This window comes from Rhinolophus sinicus, chromosome 7 (genome assembly GCF_057876585.1).
Source record: "Rhinolophus sinicus isolate RSI-liver-muscle chromosome 7, RSI-T2T, whole genome shotgun sequence".
NCBI classification, from domain to species: Eukaryota; Metazoa; Chordata; class Mammalia; order Chiroptera; family Rhinolophidae; genus Rhinolophus; species Rhinolophus sinicus.
In genome coordinates, this window is record NC_142507.1 from 4,181,451 (window position 1) to 4,208,250 (window position 26,800).

A 26,800-nucleotide genomic window follows, 5' to 3' on the forward strand; every position below is an offset into this window, starting at 1 on the left:
CAAGGCCTCTCTCCGTGGCGTGCAGGTGGCTGTCCTCTCACTAAGTCTTCTTGTCATCGTCCCTCTGTGCACATGTGCCCCAAGAGTCTCTCTGTGTCTTCCAATCTCTTTATATGAAGACACCCATCTTACTGGATCAGCCCCCCACCAAGGGCCCCATTTAAACGTAATCACCTCTTTAATGAACCCGTCTCCAAGGACAGTCCCATTCTGAGGTCATGGGGGTTAGGATTTCAACACCTGAATTTGGGGAAACACAGTTCAGCTCATATCACCACCACCACCCTGCCCCACCACCCTGCCCCACCACCCTAGGGAATATGTAGAGAGGAAGAGCATTTAAAAGGAGAAAGAAAACCTTCTCCCAGAGCGGGGTGCCCCCTTGTCATGCACTGCCACTCTGCTCTGTTGGCCCCTGCCCCGGTGGGGTGGGGTCCTCAGCATGTGTCTCCCACCACCGCCCCCGGGACTGCAGCTGTGACTGGCCTGTCTCAGCATGAGCACAGTTGGCATTGACGGAGGGGCTCGGGCCCCCCTGCAGCCTCACTGTTACACATGCAGAGTCGGCAGGGCAAAGGCAGGCGTTTTTATTTTCAGACAACACCATGATGTGGCAGCGTAGATTGCCCCTTTGATGGTGACAGATCATTAGAGGGTGCACACCCCTTCCTGAGGTTATCTTCATCAGCAGCCATCGGGCGTGCATTGCCACTGGAGGGGGTAACTGTCCAGAGAGGTGAATTTTCATGTAGAGGTTTCCCCGGCGGACGTTTGGTTGCTTGATATTGGTGGTCAGTTTCATTTCTATCATTGACGGTGGAAGGTGGGCTCAGGGCCACCTCTGGGGGTGCATAGCATGCAAGGCAGAGACATTGTATTGTGAGAGCAAAATGGCCCCCCATCCGTGCCTGAATGCATCTGTAAGCAAAAGAGGAACTTCAGTGGCAAGCTTGAAAGGAAAAGAAAACTAAAGATTTCACTGTGGTTTAAAGAAGGGCAGATTTGTAAAGGGAGGCGAGTTCAGCTTTTCTGATTGCAGTGAAAGCATTTAAGTGTTGATTTTGTAGATTGTGAAGTCTGGAAACTTTACAATTGTAAAGGCATGTATTTTCTAGAACATATTGTGGGCTGTAAGGTAACATTAGTATACCATTTATTATATGTAGTCACGATTTCTAGACTTTGTGACCACCCCTCAGGACTTTTTGAAAATTAATTGTATTAAGTTATCTCCCCAGGTGCTAGCTGCTTGCTTGACTCCTGGCTCATCCATGTAGATGAAGAGAGAAGTGACAAAATATAGAGTGACAAAAAATAGAGAAGTGACAAAAATCCCCAATTAATTATGATTGTGGAATGTTTCTTTTTTGTGTGTTTATTTGTTGTTGTTTTCATTCCAGGAGCTATTCTTTTGCAGAGAAATGGACTTTGCGGGATTAAAAAATCTTAAAAATAACATCAATACCTAGTTGCATTTTAATGAACTACTGTAACAACACAATGTTTCTCTTGTGCCTGCTACATTTTTTCCCCAAAGTTATAAATCACTCAGGCTGTGTCACATCCTTTTTAGAAAGGAGTTAGTATGTAACTGCCGGTAGTACATAATCAAAGCAGCACGCCCGCCTGTCCCATCTGAAGCCCTCTTGACATAATAGATATTAAGTTCTTTTTTGATGAAACATGAGGCAATTAGTCAACATTGAAGTATCTTAAAATCAGAGTACATTCTTGGTCCTGAGAATCTTTAAGCCTTAAATCAGTGTTTCATCACTGATCGTTGACATATTTTGGCAGGAACACAATGGCACTAAAATACACCCCCTTTCCTATAACCACCTAAATTCTTAAAATCCTGGGGGGCAGCATAAAAAACCTCCTCTGTGTCTTCACCAGAACTGGCTGCCTGTCCTGGTAAGTGACCAAGTACAGTGCCACTCTCCAGATTGGGGGTCCCTTCCCCCACTGCCACAGACCCAACTGCCTGGTCCTGCGTGCGAGGTACTTACCAGCTCCACTTCCCGTGCACGCAGCCCTGAAACGTTGGCAGGGCTTGTGCTGTAACTGTGTAAGTGGAATCATACTCTGTGTATCCTACAACTTGCTTCTTTCACTCAGTTCTTTTTGAGGTTCAAGTAGGTTGCATCTAGCTGTACTTTATTTTCATTGCTGAACAGAAGTCGTCTGTTGTATGAATATTCCACAACTGATTTAGCCCGTCTCCTACTGACAGACACCTGGGTTTGGCATTCTGTTCTCTTGTGAGCACAGTGTTAAGAAAGTGCAAGGGTTTCCTTAAAACAGGGCTCAGCAAACTGTTTCTGTAAATGACCAGGTAGTAAATATTTCCGGCTTCGCCAGGCACATGTGGTCTCCCTTGGATTTTCTGCCTGTTTGCCTGCCTTCCTTTCTTTTTTCTTTCTTATTTATTATTATTGTTATTTTTTATAATCCCTTACAAATGTGAAAAACTACTCTTGGTTTGCGGGCCACAGTCTGCTGACTCTTGCTTTGAGATATATACCTAGGAGTGGAATTGTGTACCAGCAGTTATAGATACACTCATATTAATGGGCCACAAGACACTTTGCTAATACCGGTTTCTCCAGTAAAAGGAGCATATTAGGAGAGTCTGGTGTGCGTTCTCTACTCTGTAACCCAGCATTATCATACTTAATTTGTTTGTCTGGGGGAATAAGAAAGGATATCTTATTGTGGGTCTTAATTTGCATTTCCCTGATTACCAGTGAAGTGAAGCAGCTTTTTTACATTCATGAGCAATTTGCGCTTTCTGTCCTGTCAAATGCCTCTCTGTATCTTTTGCCTATATATACTTTGGGGGGAGACTGTTTGCATTTTTCTTGTTGATATGTAGGAATTTTTCTATAGCCCAGATACTATGCTATTGCTATTATGTGCTTCCAATATTTCCTCTTACTTTTGCATCCTTTTTATGAGATGTCTTAAAAAAGTGAAAAACAAAACAGCCTTATTGTGATATAATTGATATATAAAGCTTACCTTTTAAAGTGTACAATTCAGTGATTTTTTTGGTATGTTCTCAAAGAACTTAACTTTAAAGATCTTTTTTTTTAAATTTATTGGGGTGACAATTGTTAGTAAAATTACATAGATTTCAGGTGTACAATTCTGTATTATATCATCTATAAATCCCATTGTGTGTTCATCACCTAGAGTCAGTTCTCCTTCCATCACCATATATTTGATCCCCCTTACCTTCATCTCCCACCCCCCACCCCCAACTTTAAAGATCTTAACTTTAACTTAGTTTAATTTAGTAGTCTCTTTATACAAAAGAATAATGTGTATTTTAAAGGATATATGTTTTATACATAAATATATAAATACATGTACAAAAGAATGGAGCTTATATCATTCGGTGTCCTCAGAAAACCCTTCTGACCCTGAGGTCATAAGAAACCGTCTATATTACCTTAAAGTGTCATGGTTTTGCCATTCATATTTATTGTTTAATTTACCAGAAATTGATGTTTCCGTACAGTGTGCGGTAGGATCTAATAATTACATGACCAACTAGTTGGCTCTAGTATTTTGAATTATAGTATTCAAGCATTTTAAGGGGAGCTGTTGATGAATTATTCTTAGACTAGGAGACACTGACACTTAGATATAGGCTTAAGTAAACACACACACACACACACACATGCACACACTCATATGTTTCTTTTTCTTCTTCCTTATCAGCGAGAGTCAGAGCTACTCACATTGGGCCTGAACCACGTGAGTATAGCCTGTAGATGGGAAAATGAACTAGATGACTTGTTGCAATACTCTCAGCTCTAAATTCTGATTCAGACTATCTGATAGCTATTAAATAAGGCAAAATCCTGTTGTTAACTGGCCTATGTAAACCAGCCAGATTAAAAACCATGACTGCTTGCTAGAGGAATTAGAATTGTATATATATAAAAAAAAAAAAAAATCGTAAAACAAAGAAACATAATGGACCAAAAGATATGCTATAGCTTTCAGCATTCAAAGACTCCAAATATTGACTGTGCACTGAAGTTTACCTGACTGTATTAACAATTCAGTTTTGTATGTGGAAGACTTACTCAGACTAAACAGACCCCAGACTTGCTCAGTCTTCTAGGTCTCAGGCCGCTGGAGGTGGCTTTTGCCACACCCCAGGTCTGTCCAGATGTCTCACGTGTGCTTTTCAGACAGAGGGAAAATAAATCACAACACCATCTTACTCATTTCTGCTCGTTGGTAAATTCTCTCCTGTGGAGATGGGTAGGGCTCTATTGTGTTTTATTTCCTGGGCAGATTTTCCAGGGGCCAGCGGGCTCTTTTGGATTTGCATATTGAGTGCAGAATGGACTCTTGTTATTCAAGTAATGGACTTGGTTGATCCCCGAATCCCACAATGCACCTTTTCATGATTGGAAAGCTTCTGAGTTAATGTTTTGTGCGACTTGTCACTTCACTGTTAGTTTTCTTTCTAGGATGCTTTCGGCCGGATTGGCTGTGAATCAAGCTGGCTGATGAAGCTTAATTTTGCTAAATCTGCAGACTGGCTTGTTAATCTTCATTTTACACTTCACGGGGTACTGTACCACGCAGTTCCCTTCTGTTCACCCGGGGAGGAGAAGATGGCTGTGTGAGGCAGTCATGGGGTGAATTTAGAGTCTACGCCGAGGAATCGCCATGTGCTTCTAATAGGCAAGTGGAGTTCAGGATCCTGGTTTTCCCAGGAGAGCTCCACATAAATGCCCAGCTGTCTGAACTCAGAGCTACTCTTAGATTGTTTTCCAGTGTCTTCATCGAAGTGAAGTTTATTCTAATTTACCTGTCTGTCTCTTACTACTCACTGTATCTTATTTGACTCTGGCCCTTTCAGAACTAAGTTTCTTCTTAAGAGTAACCTTTCATTTTGAACCAAAAAAAAAAAAAAGGCTGAAGAAGAAGCATTTCTGCTGTAAACAGACTTCATCTCAGTGTATTTTAGCTGGGCTTTTGCCACTCTGTCCATTTCCTCTAAAATTAAGGGTGGATTAAAGGAAAATAGATGTAATGTTAGAACCTTGTGTTCTCTTTGGTAACGACTGCTACCCCTTACCATACATTTGCTTCTCTTAAATCCTATAAAGAGGTCATCTGGGAGAAAAGCTTTCAGATAATATAAATATTGTCATACCTAAGACCTGTGAAGCTACCTCTTACAGACGTCTTAGCAAAAACACTTTCAAATAGTTACTGAAGTAGGAAAAAAAACAAACCAATAACCTTACTCTTCTGGATAATTTATTGCAAAACACCACCCATATAGAAAAAGTCCCTTTCTTTCTTTTTCTTGCATTATCTTGAAAAGAAAAATGAACTGAAATCATTTGAGTAGTTTTTGAGAATATTTAAACATATTTCTTGTAAATTGGTTTTCTTATGGATTAAATACCATGGCACATTTTTAAAGTTTTCCTTAAGGTTATTTGATAAGCATTTAAAATTGATTTCATGTAAACTTTTGCTCCTACTTGATGGAGTTTTTTCAACATAGTAAATGCAATTTCCTTGCTTGATAAGGTTCCTAATTTTAACCTCAAAAGGAAAGGAAAGACCACTTCTGTTTCTGGGCAGATGGGGTAGACGTAACTGCCCCTGTCATTTCCACAAAGTACAGCTGCAAACCCTGGACACTGTATGAAACAAACATAAGAATGCTGGGACCAGAGGAGAAAAGGCAGAACAGGTACGGACCTCAACGCAGAAGGGATGATGTGACACTTAGTTACCTGGGTTTTCTTTTTGCCTCACACATCCCAGATTTGGAGAAGTCGGCTGTCAGAAAACGCCAACAGGAACACATAAAACAGTGACAACAGCAAAAAATGGCAAAGCCTATCTCCTCTTGCCAAAGGACCAGAAAAGGGACACCTAGCAAGACAGTGAACATTTAGACAACTGCTGTACTCTACACAGAAATAACTAATTGTGGTCCCACCTGCCAGCTAAGGCTGGTGGAAAGCCTAGATGTCCACCCCTGTCAGGCTGTGTCCGGGCACCCAGCCCCGGCACTGGGTGATGCCACAAAAGGCTGAGGAGTAGGGAGCCAGGACTTTGATTCCTGCTGAGGAGCAACAAAACCTGCCACCTCCACCCCGTGTGAGTGGAAACCACATGAAGAGTCTGCAGTTCCACCCCTCCCGACCACTGGGTGGGGCACTAGGAAGCAGTACGCAGACAGGAAGTTATCAGTGGAGCATCAAAACGCCCCCCTGCCCAGCAGGAAGCGGGAGGCCCTTGCTCAGGTGTCACTGGAGGTGTGGTGGGGAACCGGATTCTCTCCAACCTGGCAATCATGACACCGTCTCCCTCTGCCCCGGATGGAGTGGTACCAGAGGACGGAAGCTAAAATAGAAGGTGTAAGTAAGATACAGAGTCCCACACTACCCCCAATGTCCAGGTTTCAATTTAAAAGATCACCCATCGTACCATCAACCAGGAAGATCACAGACTGAATGAGAAAAAGGCCATCCATAGAGACCAACACTGAAATGACAGATGTTAGAATCCTCTGATGAAGATTGTAAAGCAGCCATCATGGAATGCTTCATTGAGCAGTCACGAACGTGCTGGGTACCAGTGAGAAATTGGAAGTCTCAGCAAATCAACAGGAAATCGAATGAAGAACCTGGAGGACGTCTTAGACTGGAAAGGACAACAAGCAAAATAAAAATCTCAGTGGATAGTCTGTGCATCAGGATGGAGGGGGCAGAGGAAAGAATCAGCATCCTCGAAGACATAACAATACAAACTATCCCATCTGAACGAAGAGGGAAAATAGAAGAAAACGCGAAAACAACTCAGGGACCTGTGGGGTTGTAACTAAAGATGGAACATTCGTGTCGTTGGAATCCCAGGAGAAGAGGATGGGGCTAAAAAAGTACTTGAAGGACTAATGGCTGCAACCCGGCCAAACATGGCAAAAGATATAAATATACAGATACAAGAAGCTAAGTGCGGTAGCTGAATGGTGGCCCCTAAAGGTATTCACAGTACAATTCCAAGAACCTTGTAAACACATTGCTTTGCATAGTGAAAAGAACTTGCAGGGGTGATCAATTTAAGGATTGGGGCAGGGGGGAAGCGTAATATCCTGGATCATATGGGTGGACCCGATGTCATCACAAGAGTTCTTAGAAGAGGGAGGCAGACGGGCCAGACAGACGTGCTGCTGGAAGCAGAGGGAGAAAAGGCCATGCGGCCCGGATTTGCAGGCAGCCTCTCGCAGCTGAGAAAAGCGAGAAAACGAATTCTCCCCCAGAGCCTCCAGGTGGAACGTAGTGGGTCTTCTGACTTCCAGGTCTGTAAGCTTATACATGTGAGATATTTTAAGCTGCTGCCTTAGTGTCTTTGGGCTGCTGTTTCAGAATACCATGCACTGTGTGGCTTATAAACCACAGAAAGGTATTCTGAATTTTGCAAAGATGCAAAAACAACTCAGTAAAGGAAAGTTAAGCTTTTCAGTAACTAGTGCTGGATCAATTATACATCCATATGTTAAAAAAAAAGATCTGTCTCACATCTTTAACAAAAATTAATTCAAAATGGCTCATGGATTTAAATACAATACTCTTGGGAAAATATAGGAACAGATCTTTAGGATCTAGAGCGAGGTAAAAAGTGAAAAGTTCTTAGACTTGACACCAAAAGCACAATCGATAAAAGAAAAATTCAATAAATTGGGCGTAACCGAAACTTAAAACTTTGGTCTGCCAGAGACTCTGCTAAGAGAATGACAAGTCAAGCTAAAGTGGGAAAACATATTTGCAAACCATGTGTGTCTAACAAAGGACTAGCAAAACTCAACAATAAAAGGAAGCAAACAATGCAATTAGAAAATGGACAAAAGAAATACACATTTCACTGAAGAGGGTAAATAAACACATGAAAGGGTGTTCAACATTATTAGCCATTAGGACAATGCAAATTAAAACAAAACTGAAATATCACTACACACTTATAAGAATGGCTAAAATAAAAAATAAAAAAAATAGTGACACCACTATGCTTGTAAGGCTGTGGAGAAACTGGTAGTTTCTTAAAAAACTAACCATGAAGCTACTATAGGACCCAGTAATTTATCCCAGAGAAATAAATGCTTATGTTCTCACCCAAACCTCTCCATGGATGTTTCTAGTAGCTTTATTTGTCACAGTCAAAACAAGAAACAATTGGGATGCCCTTCAGTGACGAATAGCTAAGCCAACTGTGGTATGTCCGTGCCACGTGGCGTCTCTACCTATTGCTAAGCCCTACTCAGGATTGAAAAGAAATCAGCTATCACCCCTGTGCGGCAATGTGTGTGACATCTGCAGGGAATTCTGTGTGAAGAAGGCCAGTCCGAAATGGTAACAGACTGTATGGTACCATTTATATAACCTTCTCTCAAAAGTGACAAATTCTAGAACTAGAGACCAGATTATTGGGGTGAGGATGGGGCAGGGGCAGAGGGAAGCGGCCGTGACTGCAGGAGGGCAGCAGAAGTCATCCAGGTGCTGATGGAGATGTAGCTTTACTGTGTCACCATCGATATCCTGGTTGTAATATTCTATTGTGTTTCAAGGAGTTACCGTCGGGGGACACTGAGCAGTGGATACATGGGCTCTCCCTGTATTGCACGCAACTGCAGACGAGTCTACACGTATCTAAAAGTTAAAGATAAATAAATAAACAAAAAGTTAAAAAATAAAAGAAGGAAAGTGAGGAGCTTTTTATTTCTTGCAGATCATTTCAATTTGAAAACGTGATTCAATGTCATACTGCCAAGAACTTTCCATATCCAAATTCAGGAAGACATTAGTACGAAATTGCCTCTTTTCAAGTCAAATTATTCTTCGTCTGGTGGGGGTTGGGAAGGAAGGCAAGATATTCTGTTATATTGATCATAGGTGTCCAAAATAGTTAATATTTGTTGAATCCCCTCTATCCTCTGAGGTCAATGCCATTTTAGAGACGTGGACACCAAGACAACGGAGGTGAAATACTTTGCCTGATGCGTAGTGAGGTCACATTTGGACTGGGCAGGCTGATTGCAAAGCCTGAGCTCTTTCTTAATGTCTGCACTCTCAGCCCATTCGATTTGGTCTCTGAGTATCTTTGTGGATTGAGGTGTGGGCCTCAGGAAGTTCAGGCACTTTCCCCGGAGAAGGCAGCCGGCCATCAGCCACCTTTTTATCGCTGTGTGGCACCATGGTTTCTCTTACAACACAGTAGAGGAAAGTAGCATTTTTACCCAGCTGTCTACCAAATCATAGGCCTTCCGGGGAGGCTTTGCGCGCCTCTGGCTCGCTGGTGCGATATAGGGCCAGCACTTGAATGTGTGATTTTTACCCTTGGCTTCATGACTGCTACAGCTGCCACCTCTGCTAGGACCATGGTCTCCACCCGTCCTCATCTACCCAAATGAGACTCATTCTTTAAAGTGCATGCAGCCGTTCGATTGCTTCATAAAAAATAATAATAATAATAAATAAAATATTTTTCTTATAAGCCACATTTCTTTCTCATGGCTTTAATATTCTTCCTTTTAGCAACTTGTATGGTTTTATCTTCCCTAATTATAAACTCCTTAAAGTTCCATTTCTGAAAACCTCCATGATTACAGAGAACGTGCCGTAGTCAAACTGAAGACTACAATACCACCCATCGTATTGGAGGAGCTGAAATCCAGCTCTGGAAGCTGTTCACGAGCATGAAACAGGCACGCACAAAATACAAGCACCTCCTCTGGCGTTTCTCAAGTCACTAATAATGAATATTATTATTATTATGCTGTGACTTTCTTCATGGTTACTTACAGTTACTTTAATGTTCCTTACTAAAGCCTTTCCGGTGGTTCCATCTGGCGTTTCCGTGAGGTGCTTATAAACGGATTTGGTTTCATGTTGCATCGTATACATTGTAAGAGATATTTCTTCTGCGTCTGGTTCTCTTAAGTATTCAAGGTGTTTTCGGTTTTACAACTAAGAGGCCTCGTCTCTCTCTTCAGGGGCCCAAGTCTGAGTGTCTTTCCTGATTCTCAGATACTCGTCTGAAATAGTTGACCTGGCAGGAAATTAAAATAAAAGAATCTCACAGAAGGGGAATTTACCACGAGGAAAGGATGCATAAGTCATTCATATAGATGGGCTTTGTGGTACTTGGCGCATTTTCCTTATACAGCAGACACAGAAGTGAACCAATGGTGTCTCAAGTCATTCAATATTGTGGGAGGATAATGGTATTGCAAACTGTATTATAATCAGAAGTGTGTTGGGGGTGGGTTTTTTTTCTCCCCCCTCCTCCCCTCCTCATCAAGGAGCAGGTGACAGGTGGGGCTGCCTGTTTGCACAAACAGTGTTAGGATCGAAGGATGACTGAAGATCCTGTGAAAACAGTAGCCTTCCAGGCTGGGCTCCTGACTAGTGCTGAGGGAAGCTGGGGGTGAGGGGGCGAAGTTCAGGAACGGAAAGGCTGCTTGGGATCAGTCTGTGGGCTCTTCCTGCCCATCTTGCTGCTAATCCATGGTGTCTTTGAAGGGAAGGTCAGAGAAGGCTGAGACTGGGCTAGGGTTTCACCACCACCAAAGAAAGTAAGCGCAATACTCGTTATTAGTGATTGGAGAAATGCCAGGGAAGGCGTATTCTGTTCCGTGCGTGCCTACTTGAGGTTCGTGAACAGCTTCCAGAGCTAGATTTCAGCTCCTCCAATGCTGTGGGTGTCTTCAGTGCGACTACTGCGAATTCCGCGACGTCTCAGCTGATAGAGTGAGCATGTGCTCTGTGCCGACCATTTGTTGTCGTGCCTGTCCCCTCCCCCGCTAGCTGTGTGACCTTGAACAAGTAACTCACTTCTAACACAGTTTCCTCATCTGTGAAATGGGGATAATGATCATGGTTCCCTCAAAGGGTTGTCGTCAGATGACAATTGCATAGAAGAGGGCCAGGCGTACGTGGGCAGCCCCCCCACCCACCCCCGTAATGTCTGCTCTTACAGGAGGGAGGGCTCACTGAGTAAAGACAGAAGGCAGTCTCTCTTCTGCACCCAACACTCAGTGTGTCGGAAACAGCGGCCTCTGCTCTGGACGTGTTTTTCATGCTCATTGAGAATTTCGGGGTGTGAATGCAGTGTGGGTACATTCCACATTCCACTCAGCACACACTGGGCCCTGACTCAGCGCTTCATATACGGATCTAACTGAACCCCAAAGACACTGTCACAGTTCCCTAAAGTCTCAGACTTTAACTGATGCGTGATAGGCTCCGTGGGGGGTGCCCCTCAGGGGCCTCTTCCCTATGTCCTTGTTTCCCTCATCCTTTCTGGTCTTCTCTGGGGTGCTGTGTACCCCAAATGACAGGATGAGGTTCTCTTCTGAAGGACGCTGTCATGACAGAGAGGGGAATGCTTCTAAGGCAGGCCTGTGTCCTCTGGCTTTCTTGGGTAGGGTGGTCTCTCTCCGGGTTTATTTACAAGTGGCGCCTACAGCACAGGTCCGTCTGTCTTTGCCGCCAGCCAATCGAAACGTTTTGCTTTCGGCCGAGGTCTCACGTTCTTTCACACTTTTACTCCAAACCTTGTGTTATTGATTCTATTAATCTTTTGTGTTTTTTAAACATGCCTTCTTTATCATAGTGCTTTTTCAAAAAATAGCCGACACATTCCTTTCTGATTTCTAAACATGTAGGGGAAAAAAAACCACTTAAAACAGTTGTGGGAAAATACATAGCCGAACTTTTCATACCTGGAGAAATTAATATTTTTTCCAGAAAAGTCACCCTGTGCTGGGAGGGGGCCAGCTTATATTCAGATATGAGTCAGAACAAATGTGTCTGCCCCAGGCAGACCCCAGCAAAGGCCACGTTGGTCCTTTTGGAAAATATCAGTGGTGCAATAGTGATGGAATTTGAATATTACCGAATATTCTTTACTAACGACTTTTTGTGTGTGTGGCTGAGGTCTAAGGGGAAAATCCACCGTAAAATCCCCCCACTTAGAGGAAAGTGTCTGATCCTGATACAGGAAGTGTGTAATACACCAGCACAGGGAAACTGGGGAGGGAACTAGCGTACAAGATGCAAGGACAAACCAGCATATCAACAGCAACTCCAAGAAACTCTTAGGAGTCTTCAAATAGGATTGTTTTTTCTTCTTCTTGGAAGTCGCACCCGTCAGCCAGGATGCAGGAGTGTTGAATGACGTAGGGAACAGCGGTGGGAGGTGAGGGGCCCGCTGGGGCGGCATCGCCAGGCCTGAAATGTGCACACGTGTGGGGTTCAGGTCTCCATCACAAAGCGTGACAGCCAGCTCACACACCGCCACGTGCACGGGCACAGGGCGACCAGAGGGTTTCCTGCGCGTGTTTCCCGCATCTTGTACGTGCGTGTCCAGGAGGCTGAAAGAAGAACGCCTCTGTGGCCAACAAAACCACCGGTGTTCTCGGCAGGCTGTTGGTGGTTCGTTTCTGTGTAGACCCACAGGAGAGGAATTTCAGGAAGGACATTCACTGCTGCAGGAACCCAAGGGGCTGGAAGGCAGGAGGCCCAGGTCACCACGTGTCACTCGCTGCCTTAGCGTCACTCAGCCTTTCGGGGCCTCATCTGTAAGTGGAGTCGGTGAGCTCCATGGCTCTCTAGTGAGCGTGCAGGCTGCCCGGACATTCTGTCACTTGCACATTCTGATTTGGGGCCCTGGGGTGGGGCTGGAGGGTTGCTCTCTAACAGCCCCAGGGGGATGCCGAGGGGCGCAGCCAGGCACAGGCCACGTGGGGTTCAGCTCACAGGGCGCGGGCTCCAGGCTGGGCTTCCATTAGCAACACGGCCTCCGTGCCCACGTGATCGTGGCCTGTCAGAGAGACCGGAAACGTGCTACCCACGGTGCTGACTCTTCTCATTCTTCATCATCGTCTTCACCAAATCCCCTGGAGATGCCCACTGTGCACAACCGTTTCACGTGCTTCACAAAAAGAATTTAAATAGATTTGGGCCCTGCCTGTACCACACTTGACAACCTACCTTGGACGCATAGAGAAATACGCGTAGAGACAGTGGTCAACACGGAGTGGTGAACATTCATGCAGACAGAGAGCGTATTATGATAAAATTAAAGGGGATGGATTTAGCACTGACCTTAGGATGTTTATTGTCTTACAGATTTCGTTCCATTTAAAAATCTGGGAAACTGAAAAGACGGTCCTCTAATTTTTGCTTAAAAACAAGAGGTTTCTGTTTCTATTTTACAGATGGGGGTTGGGGACTGAGAGGGTCGGTTTCTGAGGTTTCTTTTGTTGTTATTGCTGCTGTTTGGTGTATTGTGGCCTCACTAACTTCAAAAGAGATGTTATCAGCCGCACATGCCCACGTGTGTGGACATGGAGTGTAGGTCCCTTAACCTCAGCTCTCCCCACCCCGGGCCTTGGGCCCATCGGGTCACCACACATTGCGTCCTTGAGAAGCCGAGCGGCCCCGCCTGGTTATCTCTGAATCGCGGGCAGTTAAGTGACGCAGGGAGGCAAGCTAGTGGGTCCAGGTGTCGTAGTACTTAACTCACGCAGGAAGGTTTGGACTCAGTTCTCCTTCTTCCTTCTGTACACTGGCTAAACTGACCTGAGGGCTGGGCTGCCTTGGTGGAGGAAGGCGACAGGTGAGGGGTCATTGCCAGGGTTTCCTCCCGATAGCAGGACACATTCTGCTCCTGGCAGCCCCCGGGTCACTCACCCACCGGGGACAGCATGCACGGCCCCATGGCAAGGAGCAGGTTTGTGACGCCATGTGACTGTTTAGCAGTGTCATGCCAGGTTGGCTCAGCTCATGGATCGATTCTAGCTGAGAGAAGCTCAAAGAATTATCACAGATGTAGAAAACGGTCACAAGCGTGTCTGTATGAAATATTTACCGATAATGGGATGCGAGACCGTTGGTCAATACAGTCTCGATTCAAGTAAGCACATAAAATACTTAGTAGTGACTGAATGCGCACAGAAAGCTACCCGTGGCCACACTCTTAGGGTGTCTGTCAGGGAGGCACTGCTCTGAGTTGCACCCACTTGGGTTTGAAACCTGGCTCCACCACTCACTGGCTGTATTAACCTTTCCAAGCCTCAGTCTCCCCATCTGCAGAACCAGCATCCTGGAGTCCAGACGCCCTGGAATTCTCGTGAGCATTGCATGTGACGAGGACATAGGGAAAGTGGTCACAGGATCACTGGGAACTCTTAGTCGTCACAACAAACTACTACAGGGGACAGCGTCTGAAATCACCTGGGTCTTGAAAGAGAAGAACGCGAGATTCTGAGTCTGTTCTCGTTCTACGTCCCGTGTGTGTTTGCACGGGAGTTTGTATCTGGGTTAATGAAAATGTCACGCCCTGTTTATTAGGAATAAAGCTATTGAAGCAAAACGTGCATCAATTAGGCTCAACCTCCTCTTTCATTCTGTAACGTGGTATACAGCTGCTGTTTTATAAAATGAAGTGTGAAACGTGAAGGCAGTCTGCTCCGACTAAGGAAGACCTAAGAGCCTGAGTGATGACTCTAGAGGAAGCTAAACCCAGAAAAAGCCGCTGTGGCAGTTCTCTCCCTTGCCGCACTGGTGCCTGGTGATAGATCTGTGTGGCACGTGGACCACGCCCTGGGCGGAGCGGCCCCAGTATCGGCGCCCCCACAAAGGCACATGAGAGCAGAGGTGGGTGTCTGGAACGCAGCCTCAGGAAATGGGAGGTGCCATGTGTTTACAGACAGTGTGGGATGCGAGGAAGTGTTCCGGGGAGCAGCATTCTTTGGGAAGTAGAATGTACCACCTGCCAGCCATATTGTAAGGTGGCAAAGCAGGACCGAGCACGGACGTGAGGCCGCTGGCTGGAAACCAAGAGGCCCAAACGAGCCGTGTCTAGTGGGGGTGGGAGGCAGAGCCCCAGGGAAGCCCCTAACCCCGCACACCTATGCCATAGCACCTTTCCGTAAGGCGCCTGCACGGTCTGGTCAAGGGGACATCAAGCCAGCATGGCTCAAATGTAAGGCAGTTCTTCTTCACATTTCATGTCCACGTGAATCGCCTGTTAAAATGCAGGTTGGGACTCAGTGGGCCCGAGGGGAGGTCTGAGTGTTGAATAAGGTAACTGACGTCACCCAGGGCCGAGGCTGCAGCTGGCGCTCGACATATAGGCCTTTGTGCCTCATCTGTGCTCTTCCTCATCATCCCCATCCAAATTGCAGTCTTGGTCCGTAATATGGAAGTTAGGGTGTAAATATTATGTCTAATAAGTCATCATTCATTTTAAACCAGTGACTCTCCACTGGGGAGCAATTGCACCCTTCGGGGGACATTTGTCAAAGTCTACAGACATTTTTGGTTGTCACAGCTCGGGGGTGAGGGATTGCTAGCCCCTCAAGATAAAGATTTATCTAGCCCCAAATGACAGTGCTCTGTGCTTCATACTGGTGTTTACCATTTATTTCTTCATTGAACTCTAAATAAAAGGACATTGAGTAGGATGTGACAGGGTGGGGACCCACGTTGGTACAAGTTGGGGGACCCGTCTCCCAGCCACCAGGATCCATGTCTCCTCAGTAAGCACAGGACAGATCGTTTCCAGCTTAAAAACAAGTGCTTTATTAGCCACTAATTTCTATATTTGTTGTTTAGTCTATTTAAAAAAAGAAAAGAAAAGAAAACAAGCAAACACACAATGTGGCAGAGGCTGGGTGAGCTCTGGATGGTTGGTGAGGTTGATGTGATACAATGCCAGCCAGGCTGGCAGGCGCCATGGCGGGGAGCTGGTGACACCGTGCTGAGGTCTGGGGTCTTACCCCTGGACCTGTGCAGAGCCGCCCGTGTGGGGTCCTCGGTTCTGTACTGTATTCACGACTTGCGCCCACTGTGCCTCTCTGCATTGTGCACATTGGGAACCTGGCCTCCTGAACCATTTCTTACCATCTTTGATTTTGTACAGCACCAAAGGTTTTCGGCAAGTGTTCATTAGACAGGTGTAGCCACATCTCACGTTGGGTGTTTCTCCGCTTGTTCCCAAACACTTGTTTCTGATGAACTTGTTGATAGCTTGAAATGCATCTTCCTGGTCTGATACATGATGGCGTGGAAACTTTCCAGGACCCACAATGGTGCGGCTCTGGTGCTTCGCAGTTCAGAATGGGGCTTCCCCAGCGAAAGGCAGAGGGGAGAGAATTTCCGTTGCCTCCGTCCGTTGAAAGCAGACTCTTGGCGAATGTGCCTTTGCCCCTGTCGTCCTCCCCTGACGTGGGACCCTCTTTCACCTTCTGCTGCACGTTTCTCTTGGAGCTCACAGCCGGGAGCTCTGATCATGTGGGCAGGGGCCCCGTGATCTGGGCAAGGGGTGGGGGACCCTCGTCTCACTGGCCGCTGGAGAGTCTGACACGCAGATCATGGAGGGACCACCTTGCTTGTTGTCGACTTTAGTATCTCCCTTTGGTCTTTCCAGCATTGCTTCACTTTTTATTTCTTTCTAAGAAATGGGTCTTTCTTTTCCCTTTTAAACTTTACCAAAAAAGACCCCCCAAAATGCCTTGCTTCACGTCAGTGGGCATTTTTTCTGAGAATATTCGGTCAAGGTATTGGGTCATTCTCTCACTCTCAGCGCGTTTTCTCTCCACTTAGCATATTTTAAGATGCCTTCTTACATCCACAGTCTACAAAAAACAGAATTTTAGATCTGAGATTACGTTTCTCAAGGTTGAGTCACACATCCTCTTAAAGAAAGTGATCTTTGTAAAGTGATATAGGTTTATCTTTATCTGAAACCATAGGAAACCTGCTAAGATAAACGTAGCATGTTTCAAGATGAAGACATAAAATAATATGGCTCCATCTATTATACCAATTAGCACACAGTTCTCTACAGTTTTGTTTCCGCCATCTTTGCCCTGACAAAGCTGTCATCTTCTCAAGGCGTGCAGCCGTTTTTGTTTTTGTTTTAACATGGTCCCTTGCACAACTTGAAGGGTCCATGTTTGAGGTATGTTCAGCAGAGTGACTAACACGGTGTGTGACACAGAGGAGGAATGAAGCTATGCGTAAAAAAACAAAGCATGGGCATGATCACCTATCACTGAGAGCGCACGATTCATGCCATCGTGTCTACTCCCCTGCACATGTAACGTTTGTGATAACATAGCGGTGTGAACATTTGAAGACCGAGTTTTAACTTTTGCTGTTCAGCGTTCTTTTTTTATAGTATGGAAGCACTAAAGGTTAATTAAGCAATTGTTTGTCAGTTGCTTTCTTTATTCCTCAGAACTTTGATAAGCAAATGACAAGATAATCGTTTCACCTTGGGTTATTGCAGTTTTGGTCCAGTGCAGTTTTGAAAGTGCTTCCTGCCATGTTTCCTTTCCAGAAAATGCAAGGCCATTCTCTTATTGCAACAGCTGAGCACACACTTCAGAGCTGGGAAAGAAAGAGTGGCTTCAAGATATTCAAGGTGATGTCTACTTATTCTACACTCTCGCTGATGAAAGCCTGATTTTAGCTCAGCTTTGTACAGGCAGCAAGAGTTTGTTTGTGAATGCTGAGTTGTAGGACTGCAGACACACAGGTTTGAAACTGAAAAAGCTCAAGGGTATTATTAGCTAGTCCTGTTTTGAATTTAGCATGTGTGTCTTCTGCCCGAGATGCTGAGACACCAGCAGGCGTGCTTCCTACAATGTGGTGTTTCCTTTGGTCAGTGATGGACACAAACGTGGCTCTACCTTGTAACATGGAGCAAGATTGGGCAAAATGCCCGCCTTCTCTCAATCTGATTCCTGGTCTTTGAGACGGAGATAATCATTGGAGAGCCTCATGGATTTCCAGTTCCAAACAGTGCTCACCCCCCTGTCTCCAACACAAATACACGAGGGTGTGTTTCACTGTTATCATCATCATTATCAGGGGTATTCGTGGTCTCATTTTGTGCTGATAATAAAGTTCTATCAAAATTCCTTAACGACGTTGGGTCATCTTTGAACAGAAAACCAAATCCAGAAAAAAAAGCATCCAACCGAAAAGAACAAGCACTTAACACAAAGACAGTCTGCATTTAATTTTAGCAACTAGTTTACTGCATGGTTATCAATCTTTATTATGAATCCTACACTTTGAAGTGCTGTGTCCACCCGTGTAAAAGACTTACAGACTTTAAGCGCTGTGACCTGACTGACCCATATCCATTATACATCGTTATCCAATTCCTCTCGGGGCTGGACAGGAAGGAGGGCGTCTGGCCTGAGGAGTCCCCGTCTCCTTACAGAAGGAATCTTGTGAAGTAGGCCACTGTCTTTTAATTAAATCTTGCCTTCAACGTCAGCTGTTTTTCTCTCATCAGAGTAACCCTTTTCCTCTTAGGGGAGTGGGTCATTCTGGTTCCCCTCGAAGGTCTTTCTAAATAGAACTGTGGGTCCCAGAAAACAGCCTGCCTTTTGTTAGTGAACTTCCGCTGAAGAATCAGTGCATTATGAGCTTCGATGAGCCACACTCCAGAATGCCTTCCTCTGATCTCCCACATTTGACAAGAACCTTGATTCGGGGTTTCAAGACTGTCATTTCCACTGCACTTCCTTTGCCACTCAAGCTGCTCACCTTCCATATTTTATTTGTGGGCCTGCAATCTCAAGCCCTTTGTAGTTCATGGGGTTAAGATTTAACGCAAGAATCCATGTATTTTAGGTCTGCTACGTCTCTGCAGTGGAGTCTCGGTCCTTTTACATTTCTGCAAAGCACTGGATTGTGTGCTACATGTTTTGTACATGGCTGATTGCTTACACTCTACTATGAGGTGGTTTTTCTGCCTTTATTTTAAGTTTAACCCAGAACTTTCCATCCGTGCTCTGCCAAATTGCTGACCTCCATGTTTTGGTTATCTTCACGTGTCTATCCCCAAGCAGCTCTCAAAATTAATACGGATACAACGAAAGTGTTCCCCCGCCCCCTTCACTCATCCTCTGCTTACAACCAATTCCCTCTCCTGGAATCAATATTTCAATGAAAGCCATCGCTGTGACCCATAACTCAGGCTAGAAGCCTCCATCCTGACCTTGCTGCACCCTCTGCATTCAGCCCGCAGCAGATTCTGGGTTTCAGACACTGCATGAAAGTTCCAAGAACAGTGGCCGGCACTTGGTGAGGTCAAATATTTAATGCCAGCTCGCACAAAGGTTCATTGTAAATATGTTTCTGATCTTCCCTTCCTCTGCCTCCCGCCGTCATTGCTTCAGTCTGGCCTTCACCAGCTCTGGGCTGTCCTGAACTAATACTATAGCTCTTTTCCAGGACACAGCCCCGCTCTAGGTCCCCTTCTCCCCAGTGGACCACGTGATGTCCCGCTCAGTGGCTTCTGTGGGAGCCTAGAGACTAGCCCCACACACCTTGGCGTGCACCTCCATGCCTGGCCTCCTGTCCGTGCTTTGCAGCCTGTGCTTCTTTAGGACTGAACTTGGCGGCCTGTCCCCTTCATCGTGCCCTTTCAGGCACAGGTGCCATTGTACCTGGTCGTCCCACTTCTGAGAATGCCCTTGCCCCTTTAGTCTTGATAAATTCCAGTGCGTCCTCCAAGCTCCACCTGTTTCCTCCTGCTCTGAGAAGCCCTGCCTGATTCCCCCTTGGATGGCTGGGCTTCCACACTTCGCCAGTTGTGTCCCTGATCACATTGTATTCAGTTATGCACTGACACGTCTGGCCCTCCCACAGACCCCACGCTGCAGGGTAAGATTCGGATCTTACTATGTTTGCGTCTACAACATCTATTATAATAAATGCCTTTGCACATAGTAGCACACAGTAGATGCCTGGATTTCTTGAAATGGGTGGATCTCTGAAACTGGAATAAAGAATAAGACAGTATTTGTGAAAAGTAATCTCACCCGGTGCTTTTCTCTGACTCACCAACAATGTTTTGCTTTCTGTTATGCTTTTAGTATCCTAGTGCTAGAGCAAAGCCACCAAAATCGGCGTGTGGCCCCTTCCCCTTTCTGCTGACGTCCATATTCACACAGGGGCTACATGCATTGGGAACTTGTAACCGAGGCCCATTTCCATCTGGGAAGTACAGTCAGCCAATATCCTTACCAGTTTTGGTGATAACAGTAGCCATTTGTGTGATGTTTTATTTGGGGATTCAAAGTTTAAATCACCCCCCCACCCATTTTCAGGCTCCTAGTGTGCCTGTGTTTTGGAAGTGTGTTTCAAATTTCCAGGGTTGTTCTTTGCACTTTTCAGAAAGACACGCCATGAATGAGGACAGCATCAGGCACTGTCTGATGAGACGAGAGCCCCTCTTCCAAATCGACAAACGAGTGTGTTTCTTGAGAGGCCCCAATTGCCACAATCAGTGACGAACCACATCTTTGAGGAGAGAAAGGAAAAATAATAGGATTTGTTTTTAATTCCAACCAGTTCTGAGCAAGAAAGCGAGAGGCTTGGCTTGTGGAGGGGCTTTGTCATCAGAGGTTACCCCAAGCCAGTCAGACTCCTCACAACTGGCTGCACTGTGACAACAGGGGGAGCTTGTCAGGTGACGGCAGGGCTGGCAACGTGACGACATCGCCCAGCGTGTCTTAATTACAGCTTTATTGTAGAAATCAGTCCATTTGAGTTAGCAATCTGCTTGTGCCCTGAAAAATATCCAAGAGTAGTAAGAAAGAGTCGAATTTAAGTAAGTGTCACAATGCAAATCTGAGCTATTTGTAGGCCCGTAGTCAACAAAATACAAAATCGCGATCAGTCTAAATTAATCTTTTTTTTTAATAATCCTTCTGAATTATACAAGCAATATACATATTCCCTACAGAAAGTGGGAAACTATAAACCTCCCAAGCAAAAATAAATAAATAAATAAGCAAGCTTCCCCAGAAAGCCGTTACCCAAAGAGGACCATTGTCAACTTCTGGGTTGATATGAGCCGTAGAGAGTTTTCTACAAACAAACACATACTTTTAAAATTCTCATTATGAAAATTTTCTCACCCATGAGAGGATAAATTGTGTAGTGAGTTCTCGTATATTCACAGTCTGTGTTCACAGGTTACCAAGATTCTGCCACCCTTGGTTCACCCATCCCGTCTTTCTCTTTCCCTTGTTGGAAGTATCCACTAACTGCTTTGAAGGAGCTTCCTGACATACTGAGGGTGGTGGGAGCAAGCGTTTGCCTGCCCGTTTCACACACCCTCACTGACCTTTTATTAGGAAGCAAAAAGGATGGGTTTGCACTTAGTATTACATTGTACTTTGGGGGAAAATAGCCTTCCAGCTCAAGCTTATCACTTGCATCTTAGATGGATATCGATGTTTCTTCTTCAATCCGTTTTCCCGAGGGTATAGTTTTATTTATTCATAAAGCCACAGTGGCGTCTGACAGCAGTTCCGTAAATCTGTGCTGCGGGCACTACGAGAAGGGCTTTGGTAAGACTCAAAAATCAATGTTCTGATGCTGGAGGGGAACCTCGGAAGCCTGAAAAGGTGCATTTGTTGAGCCTCCAAGAGAAAAAGGGAACTGTCAGAACACCATCTAGTTCACGGCCAGGTTTCAAATGGACCTAAGGGAAGTGTAACTAGAGGGGGAGAATCAAAGCTTCAGTGGTGACACCAGCTCACTCTCGAAAGATGCCCTGGCCCTGTGGATGGAAACCCTGCGTTTTGCCTCAGAATGTCGAGAGCCCGGAGGCTGGGCTTTTCTACCCACGGGGCGGCTACCACGAGTGTGTTCACCTTGCAGTACTTCGTGGTGTAATAAAGTATATACAGCAGCTCTCTGTGCAGCTAGGATGTGGAAGGCACCTGTGATTCCAGAAACATTAGCTTTCTGCTGAGGCGTGTTTTCTATTTGCGCTTCAAATAAATTACCTTTTAAATTAATACATGAAATACATTTTTTAACATGGATTGCTATTAGTTTTGAGACGAAATCACCCTTCTCTGATTTGCCACCTCTCATCCTTTTCCCATCAAAGACAGTTTTCACAGGGTGAAAGGATGTCCCTTCCTGTCATTCAGACGTCAGCTTCCCTGTGGCGCCCTTGGAAGGGACGTCCCCCAGCAGCTGAGGCTCGCTCAGGAGGCCCTCCAGCCTGTCACGTCACCCCCTCTCCTTTTCTAATCTGCTTTCCTGTCTGATGCTGGAGTCCGTCTTCGCCTCCAGCGAGGTCCGCCAACACCTCCTTGCCTTGTGCCCCCGGCACCCTCGGTGCCTGGAGCAGCCCTGGCATTTGGTGAGACTCAAACATGTGCCAACTTTCTTCTCTGGATCTTCCCGCTGTGCCCATGTTGAGGTCATTTCATCATCACTGCCTGGAATCAGGCTTTCCTGTCACCTCCCCAGGCTGTGGAATCCTGGGTACTTCACGCTCTGCCTTTCTGCCATCAAGCCGTGGGTATTTCCTGCTTGTGACATGTGATTGGGACAGAGATAACACATGTCTGTGTGTTAACATGACAGGCGTTTGAAGCAAGCGGTTCCTATCAGATTTTCCAACTACCAGAGAGCTTATGAAAGAGTTGGAGAGAGAAACGCATACACACTGACGAATTACCTCTATACCGGTGGCCACACGAAGGGTGGATTGACTCAATTGATAGAATGTTCTGCTTAGAGGGTGGGCTGGAGGAATGGCCTGAGGGAGCTGCTATTTCATGTGGCCCTGTGAACAGGTTTCAGAAGGAAAGCTTTCTGCTTTTAGAAACACTCCACCTCCCAGCCCCCGGCTACAGCCCAGAAACCTGAGTCTGATCTTGTTATGTCTGGGAACATCCTTGCCAGATTTTCTGCTAATGGCTGTATTTTCCATGATAATGAACCCAGTCTCTCCGACAAGGCTGCTACATTTATGCAGAACAGATAGGAACTGGAACGGGTGGGAATCCAAGTATTCTTTCAGAGCGCAGAGAAGCTGTGCAGAAACCGGAGGCGATTTCAGGGTCCCTCAGATCAGGTGAGCACAGGAAGTGTTGGTTCTGTGGTCATCACATGGATGATTTCAGGTAAACAGAAAACAGCCTTGGAACCCCAGGGCCTTTGCTACTCATTTACTAATTGAGGAAGGTCAGCTCGTTTTTAACCATCTTTTATTTTCCACCTTGGGGTAGTAATCTCTTGCATTTTGCTGACCTGAAAGCATTCATGATGTCCAGCCCACTGATTTTCAGTAATTGTGGAAAAGGCATTCCAAATCGGTCCTGGGTGTTAGCAGAGACGAGGAAGAAAATGGAATTAGCAGGGGGGTAGAGCAAAAGCCTTTTGTAAGTGCTGCAAACTCTCTCCAAATCTATTCCTTGAGAGACATTTATTTGGTTGTGGAAAAAATAGGTTTCTTTCCCAAGAGATGCTAAAATGTCTTTGATTTATGAGGTGGACTCCAGCCAATGGGATAGCAGGAGTTCTCGATTCTTACTTTAATTTTGCCATCAACTTGCTGTGATGTACTTCAAAAAATAACCTTTGAGAAAGACATTCTTGTAATGCTGTGTTCTTTGAGCTATTAAATAAAGTTAACCCTGCATATTAAAGATAAGGTATACTAATGCACACACTGAGCTCTTAGAGCCCTGAAAACATTGACCTGTTTAAAAAGTCTAAGTTAAGGTAAGTTTTCCTAGGGAAATAGCGAGAAAGGAACGTGGCTTCTTACTAACGGACGAAATTTTGAATTAGGAACTGATGCCGGTGTTCGGGGCAGAAACAAAAATATTTACTTGCTTAACTGGGACTAATAATCTAGGCTTTTCTTCTTTGCAAAAGTAGGCGTTTAAAAAAACACTTAGGCTTTTTAAGGAAGATCAGCGTACTTCCCACAGGCCTGTTTGTAGACCCCATAGTTTGGGGGAGAACAGTCTTCTTCAGGATTTTAATGACAGTTCTAGACTGGTGCTCTGAAGAAGGGCAGAGAAATGCACAGGAAGCTTAGTATATAATTTCAGGTTGTTTACAGACCCTCACAAGATGGGCCAGGGACCCTTTGGTATCTGTCTACAGAGCCCCAGGTAAAGAAACCCTGACGTACACCTTCCACGTAGGGGCTGTGCTTAATTTGGGGGGCTGTGAATACCGACCTTTTAATCCCTGGCACTCACACAGCACCCAAGGCTCATTTGAATTGTTTGCTGAATCTGGGAGCATTTTTAAAGCTGATGGAAGAAGGTTAGTGAAGTCAAGTTTCTTGGACGAGACGACCTCTCTTCCTGGTCATCTTTGTATCCTTGGTCTGTTCACCTCATTCAGAGTCATAATAATGATGAGAAGAAGAAGAATGACAGTAATGGCCACCACTTACTGGGTTCTTTCTGCGCACCACGTGCAGTGATAAAAGGCTTCGTCTTCTCTCATCTAATCCTCCTCGTGACTTTTGGGGTGTGGGTATGATTAAGCGCGAGGGGTTGAGGGCCGACCTCCCTCATGTATGAAAGGAGCTGACAATGGTACCCAATTCTGAGGTATGAATATTAACCTCGTCTTCAGCACGATGTCTACTCTTAGCCATGATTACCATTCGCGTTATTTTGCAGCCCCGGGCGCTGGGGCTCAGAGGTTCGCCGACTTGCCCAGTGAGTAGGAACCAGAGGCAGGGCTCTGAACCACCAGTGACACTGCGAGGCTTGTATGTAGCACATGTCCTTCCTGAACTCAGTAGACATTCAGAACTCCGTGCTTTCCAACTTGGTATCGTACTAATTGGCCTCCAGTGTGCCCTTCCCAGGTGATCTTATCCATTTCCAGGGCTTCCTTGTCACCTACTTCAGGGGTTGGCAAACTGTCACCTGCAGGCAAATACACTCGAGCGGCAGTTGTTTTTCTAAGTTTTCTTGGAGAACAGGTACACTCATTGTTCACCTGTTGTGTGTGGCTCCTGTTGGCTGCCGTGGCAGAACGTCACGTGGCCCTCAAAGTCCTAAATACTTACTCTCTGGCGCATTACAGGTAATGCTCGCGTGCCTGCTTACTACGTCCGGCCTCTCTCCTGAGAGCTTGATTCCTAAATTTAACCGCTTGCCACGTGTCATTACCTCCATGTTCCACTTCCACTGTAACATCAACACTAACCAAACCAAGTTCTTCCCTCTGTTTGTTTCCCACCCTACTCGGTTCCTCTTTCTGAATTTCCTGTCCCACTTAATGGTACCACCATCTGTTGCCCAAGGTGCTTCTCACGTTTCCATTACTCATGCCTGATCTGTCACCAGTGTGATGCATCGACCATCCAAAGTACCTGAGCACCTTGAAAACAGTAACCTAGGCCTCTAAGTAAACAATGTTTATCACTCGCCTATCTCAGGCCCCACCTGCAATTAGGCCAGACTTCCTTTTCCAGTCCCTTAGAAGTTGCCATAAAGTATATTCAGTGAGAAATAACTGTTGGTAGGTCTCCCTCAAGGAAACCATGGAGAGATGCATCCATTTCTCAGCTGTAGAGACTGCCTCATAAGCAGGAATTTGGGAATGGTTGGAAGCCGGAATATTATAAAATGTGTCCCTTCATTATTTGAATACGCTGATGAGCGCATGGCTATTTGATTCATTGAGCTGCCCCTTTAAAACTATTCATCATTGATGTTTTAAAATGAAATCTCTGTTCTTTACTCTGGGCTTCATTGGCTGGGAGAAGGAGAGTTAAAACTCTAGCATTACATTACCATTTTTTCTGGCTCATCCAAAGAACATAATCAGATAACCAATGCATTTCCATCCTCATCAGTAATACTTGAATATTATTTGAAAGCTCATGATATTATTAGCTCTAAATTCTCTCTTATGAATTTAAAATTAAGCTATAATAACCGATGACGAGCATAGTAAAAATAAATAAACTTTGAAATACAAAAGGATTAGTGGGGATAATAAGACACTCAGTGTCTTGGAGCATTTCTGATCTTGGCATTTATTTTACCCAGTAAATATTTTCATAGCACTTTAATTTCATTTTCTCTATCTGAAAAATTATGCAGGAGCAGCCTTTGTTTTCAAGAACAACAGAGATGTTTATAGTACTTAAGTCAAAAGCAGAGGGTCATAAATTAATTCTAATCCTCTGAGCATAAACATTAGCCTTTGTGGAACGTAAGGATTTGGGCTCGTTCACACACAGGAACCCCAAGAAACAATAATTCCCCGTGCTCAACAGCGATCTCAAAGATTAATGTTTCTCTTTGGTTAATGACTATGTAATACATTAATAAGCTTCTCCAAATACTTCCCGAGACTTTAATTATCTGCAGACTTTCAAAGTTCTATTTTGACCAGACACGTAAAGAAGCGATGTAGCTCAATTACTGTCAAATTAAAGATGATTTTACCTTCTGATTTAGAGGGGGGGAATGCCACCCACCATCAGACTTCAAAATAGCTGAAATACTTAGAGGGGGCGGAAAGTAAGTGGTTGAGGACGTTAGCTAAACTACTGCCTCGGGATCCAGCTGGTCGGCTAGCCTCTTGGGGTGGAGACGTGGCCCTCTTCCATCTGCTGGCGGTAGTGGTGTCCCCAGCACGCCTCCCACCCATGCCTGAGGGCAGGAGGTGAAGTTGCGTTGCAAGGGCCTCACATAAAAACGCCTTTCAAGTCTTGAGCGAATAGATTTCTGCAGGTCCATAGTCCCAGCCAGCAATCCTTTTCTAAGAACTCGGCAGTTTGGGGCAGAACAAAGAGACAGAGAGACCTCTCTCCGTGGCACGGGTCTGATGAGATCCTCGATAACCTTACATGAGTCCCTGACCCCTCTCCGTGTGCAAAATGGGAGCAACAATCCCGAATTCAGAAAAGTCGGGAGGGATAGGAATAATGTTTT

General features: G+C 45.3%; 1 protein-coding gene across 1 annotated transcript in view; it reads left to right on the top strand.

Annotated features, from left to right (window-relative positions):
* The window catches only part of PAG1 (phosphoprotein membrane anchor with glycosphingolipid microdomains 1), a 111,664-nt gene that overhangs the window by 20,328 nt on the left and 64,536 nt on the right, over nucleotides 1–26,800 (top strand). The window lies entirely within an intron of this gene.